The sequence below is a fragment of the Penaeus japonicus genome, unplaced genomic scaffold (genome assembly GCF_977035675.1).
Source record: "Penaeus japonicus unplaced genomic scaffold, GWHDUDI00000001_assembly GWHDUDI00000647, whole genome shotgun sequence".
Classification (NCBI taxonomy): domain Eukaryota; kingdom Metazoa; phylum Arthropoda; class Malacostraca; order Decapoda; family Penaeidae; genus Penaeus; species Penaeus japonicus.
The window spans coordinates 12501-17770 of NW_028235049.1; the positions used below are offsets into that span (position 1 = coordinate 12501).

Sequence of the window (5270 nt, forward strand, 5' to 3'; positions counted from 1 at the left end):
TTAGATATCAGTTTAGTTTATCCTCACCTGTCCAGGACAATAAGGCAACAAATACTTATTGCATATTTAATAAAACAAAGAGTTTATTTTATCCTGATACATTAAATTGCTGATTTATAAACTTAAATATATTCAAATTCTCATACACTGTAGCACTAAAAATAATGGATTTGTTATTATATAATATTTTCACAGAATCTAACTGAAAGATCTACAAACTTGACAATAGATACATAAAACATTAATGATATAAACATAAAATTAATACACTAGTCTCCTCTTGTGGAGGTGACAGCAACAAAAACTTTTGTTTTAAACACAAACACACACATGCACACACACGCATGCATGCATGCACGCCCACACACACACACACACACACACACATATATATATATATATATATATGTGTGTGTTCTGTGTTCTTAAACTATTCAAAATTTTGCCGCATTTCCTGATGCATTTGTCTCATTTTGGAGACAAGCTGTTCTCTTCCAGTTAGCCGTCTCCATGTTCTTGTGGTCCCTTGTGTTCTGGGAGGGATTTGCATAGGAGCTGTCATGACAGGTGTACCTGTTGTTAGGACCTATAGTTGGGAAGAGAAATGGCAATATGAGTAACAGCATTAACATAGCTGCTACTATGATCTGCAGTTGAGTTGGTATTTACTATCAATGAGGGGGAAATTTGGAAGGTGTTGCAATTAGAACAGACCTCAATTATAACTGGTGCATCTGCTATTTCTAGATCATCATTAATTTCCTCATCTGTAATACAAGGACTAACAATAAGCCACTCTAGCAAGAAGAAAGCCAGGAGGTCATAATGCTCAGGCTCTCATTCATGAATGGCCTGTTAATTTCTTATATACATATAAATAAATATACATTTGTATGTATATATCTATATCTATCTATCTACCTATCATCTATCTATCTATCTATCTCTCTATATATATGTATGTATATATATATATTTTTTATTTTATACAAAATATGTATATTTAATAAAAAAATTTTTGGGTATTTATTTTTTTACAAAAAGAACAAAAACAAATTGGGGGGGGTGGGGAGTGGGTGGGTGTGTGGGTTGGTTGGGGGGGGGGGGTATAATATGTATATATATATATATATATATATATATATATATATATATATATATATATATATATATATATATGTATATGTGTATATGTATATGTATATGTATATATATGTATATGTATATGTATATATATGTATATATATATGTATGTATGCATATATATATATATATATATAATATATATATATATATGTATATATATATATATATATATATATATATATATATGTATGTATATATATATATATATTTATATATGTATGTATGTGTATATATATATATGTGTGTGTGTGTGTGTGTGTGTGTGTGTGTGTGTGTGTGTGTGTGTGTGTGTGTGTGTGTGTGTGTGTGTGTGTGTGTGTTTTTATATATCTTTTTTATCTATTGCTATGTGTTAGTCATTCAGATAGAAGTATTATGGTCAAAGTATGGAGACTGTAGTGTCATGAACTATTTATTCTCACATTTCTTCCTGTCTATGAAGTCACATATCACGTGTCCAATAATCTGAATTTTTTTTATGACAACTTAAACACAGAAAAATATTTATTTTGCAGATCCCACCCTCCCTCCCAAATAAGTAAATGTAATAAGGAATACTTTCCTAGTTCTATGAATACAAGTTATCATGTTAGATAAAAGGTGAAGATCATAACTACATAAACTCCTCTTGCCATAGGAGTTTAAATATGAAATCTAAATATTGTTTACCTTTTCTGAATATCACTCAAAGCATATAGATAAAGGAAAGCATAGCTCTTAGGTTACTGAAGAGAATCAAATTATACATGAATGTCATAAATCTTTGAAAAAACATAATCTTTATCTTTCATTGAAGCTTATGCACTGTATACACTACTTTAAAGATTAAAGTAAATATGATTAAAAGCCTGTAATGATGCTGATAATATCTTATGTGTAGTATTGAACATATATCAACTTCTAATTTGCAAGTATACATTGGAAATTAACTTGACATCTGAGCAACACATAACTCAAGGTTTAAAGAATAAAAAGCTTCATTGAATAACCAACCTTCTCATAACAAATATACAGTTCACTATATTAAGAGCTATTTGCTACTTACAAATTCATGCAAGGTGTTCTTAATCATTTCCCAAACAGTTACTGCTTACTCCACCAGATGAGGTAATTCTCCTTTACAAAATATTAATTCTTTTAGTCTTTCTGACTTACCCTGAAATAACACAAGATAAAGATCAATTGGATTCCAATGATATATAAGGGAAAGCTTATAAAGATAATGTAAATTTTTACATTATAGAAGATAAGTCAGTATATCTTCTCATATTGAAAAGTATTTGGATTAATAAACACCTGTCGCTTGAGATTTTTTCCCCCCCTCCTTCAAGAAGTTCAGTTGGATCATCAGGTAGTTCTTCAGGATCACCAATCAGCTCTACCTCTAGTGTTTCATTGCTTCTTATATTGCTTGGTTGTTCTGAACTTTCAATAATGACATCAGGTGCCCAGGATGGCCTTGGTTCTGGGCTCCTTACAATTTCAGCCACTGGATAAACTACTGACATATGGCTCATCCAGCACTTGCTAGCCTCTTCTGGATTATGGTATAACTTGTCACAAACATTACACTGAGGCTGCCTTTATTATGAAAAGAAAGAAAATATCTTAAGCTCTATTTCAATATTGAATTTTATCAGTTACATGTTTCTTAGCAAATATTTATTAACATAATCATTGTTATTACTATTATCATTATATACATGTGTATATATAAACACACACGCACACACAGACACACACACACACAAACACACACACACACACACACATATATAGTTATATAAATAAATATATATATTTATATATACTCATTTATATATATATATACAAATAAATAAATAAATATACAAATTTTACCTCCCTGACCGGGACTCTAACCCGTGCCGTCAGATTGACAGGCACGATGTTGAATCCGATACGCTACATGACCCGCTAAAACAATTGTCTAACCAGATGCCTTATGAGACGTTATGGAATTTTACCTATTTACTCTTAGCAGATCAGTGGTAGCGAGGTTTTACAGACAATTAATAAGTAAATAAATAAAGAAAATACATATATACACACATACATTCATAACACATATAGATATACACACAACAACAAGGGGGGGGGGGGGGGGGGGGGCGGACCACGCATCATCACGCACACACACATGCAACACACACACACATAAATATATATATATATATATATATATATATATATGATATATATATATATATATATATTATATATATTATATATATAAAATGAATGAATAAATATCTATGTATCTACCTATCTACATATTATATGCATATATTTAAATATACACACATTTAATAATATAAAAAAAAATAAAAAATTTTTAATACATATATTATATATATATATATATATATATATAAATATATATATATATATACACTTTCCTTTCATCCCTCTCTCACTCCCTATTGTTTTCACTTTTTACTTCCCCCCCCCCTCTCACTTCTCTTTCTCATCCCTCCCCCCCACCCCCCCCCTCACTCTCTATCTTCACCTATTTCTTTCTTCCATCTCTCTCTCTTCCCTATTCCTCTCTCTCTCTGCTGTCCTTTTCCCTTTTCCTCTCTCTCTCTTTTCTTATCCCTCTTCCTCTCTCTCTCATTTCCCTCTTTCTCTCTCTCTCTTTTCCCCTCTTCCTCCCTCCTCTCCAAAGTTGATGCTCGTCCTTTTAGACATATCAAAGACATGACATTACATTCTACCTCTTATACAGATGGATATGAGATGTATTTAATATAAAATAACACCGTTACGTACCGTCTTTGTGTTGCCCACAGTGGTGGATTTTCCGCTGAAATAGGCTTTTTCAATTCCGTCCATGTCGCAGAGGAGCTTCTTACCCTGTAAAGCTGTTTTATTCCACATTGTCCGGATTACAATGAGGAGATATATATTTTTGTTTAATATCTACAATTAATATACGCATATGTTATTGAAATTTAATCGAATTTTTAACAATTATTTTAAGAATTCACGATATTTATTATTATCAAAACATATTAAATTATCAAGCTAATATTCCCACATTTGTTTTAATAAATATATAATAATCAAAGGAAACGAATTGAGAACACCGTCTGTTTGGAAAGGGAAAAAGTTTTTTTTTTCAGTTTATTCTTATTTTTTATTTTTTTAAGCGTCCTCTCAGGCTTATTTCTTTGTTTTCTAGGTTATAGAATAAATCTACAGATATTGTCTCCTGGTTATAGGATTATTAACAAAATATACATTTGTATTGCTGTTTGAAAATAAAACAACAATAGACACGCAATGTGCTCCACAACCGAACTTCAGGCTAGCTTTCAGGCTAGTTTTTGGCGGAGCTTAAACGATGACGTCAAAACCGTAACGCGTCGCCGACAACCCCGAAACGCCCCTCCCAGATGTTCGAAAACATAGAACGCGTTTTACCCCCCCCCCCCCCTTGGATTTTTTTTTATAACCCAGTTTTGTACTCTACAAAAAGAAGCCTTAAGTATCCTTTTTGTGTATTATGCTCTAAGGAAGTATTGCAGCGAAAAGAGGCCTTCGTATATCGTTTGTGTTTTCCCCTGTTTGTTTTTTTTCCCCTTCGTTGTGTTTATGTTTTACAACTTGTTCAGCATGAATTCTTTCACGTGTGGGATGGGGCGGGGGGTTCTGTCTCTCATTTGCAAAGCATATTCCCAAAAATAATAAATATCATCATTTCTATTATTGCTAATTGTTATCATTGTTATTGCTATCATTATCAATTTTCGTGATTATTCTATCCCCGACTTCTTCTTGATATCATTATCATTATCATCATTGTTTATTACAATTTTCGTTACTATAAGAATAATACCACTTGTTTGAACATCTTTACATAATAAAGGCAGAACGACAACAAACATCAATAAATAGAGCTATAAAAGTACTATATACTAATGCGTTATTACCTATCTATTACCACTAATTCCCCCCTAAAAAAAAAAAAACTATTACTTCTGCTACTGCTGGTTTGTCTACTGCTACTACCTCCACTACTACTACTATTACTACTATTTCTACTGCCGCTACTTACAACTATTACTACAATCCAATACTATTTACTACCAATTACTGCTACT

The 5270-nt window shown here is 31.6% G+C and overlaps 2 long non-coding RNA genes across 2 annotated transcripts in view; one reads left to right on the plus strand and one right to left on the minus strand.

Annotated features, from left to right (window-relative positions):
- The window catches only part of LOC147466465 (uncharacterized), a 1536-nt gene extending 1535 nt beyond the window's left edge, over window position 1 (plus strand). Inside the window, exon 2 of the long non-coding RNA XR_015190879.1 lies at window position 1. This exon is cut by the window's left edge and continues 610 nt beyond it. This is a non-coding gene — a long non-coding RNA (uncharacterized LOC147466465).
- Window positions 2-52: 51 nt separating this feature from the next.
- Window positions 53-2225, minus strand: LOC147466466 (uncharacterized). The gene is made up of 2 exons (XR_015190878.1): window positions 2192-2225; window positions 53-586 (listed from the first exon to the last, which is right to left on the minus strand). It is a non-coding gene; the product is annotated as an uncharacterized LOC147466466 (long non-coding RNA).
- Window positions 2226-5270: the final 3045 nt, after the last annotated feature.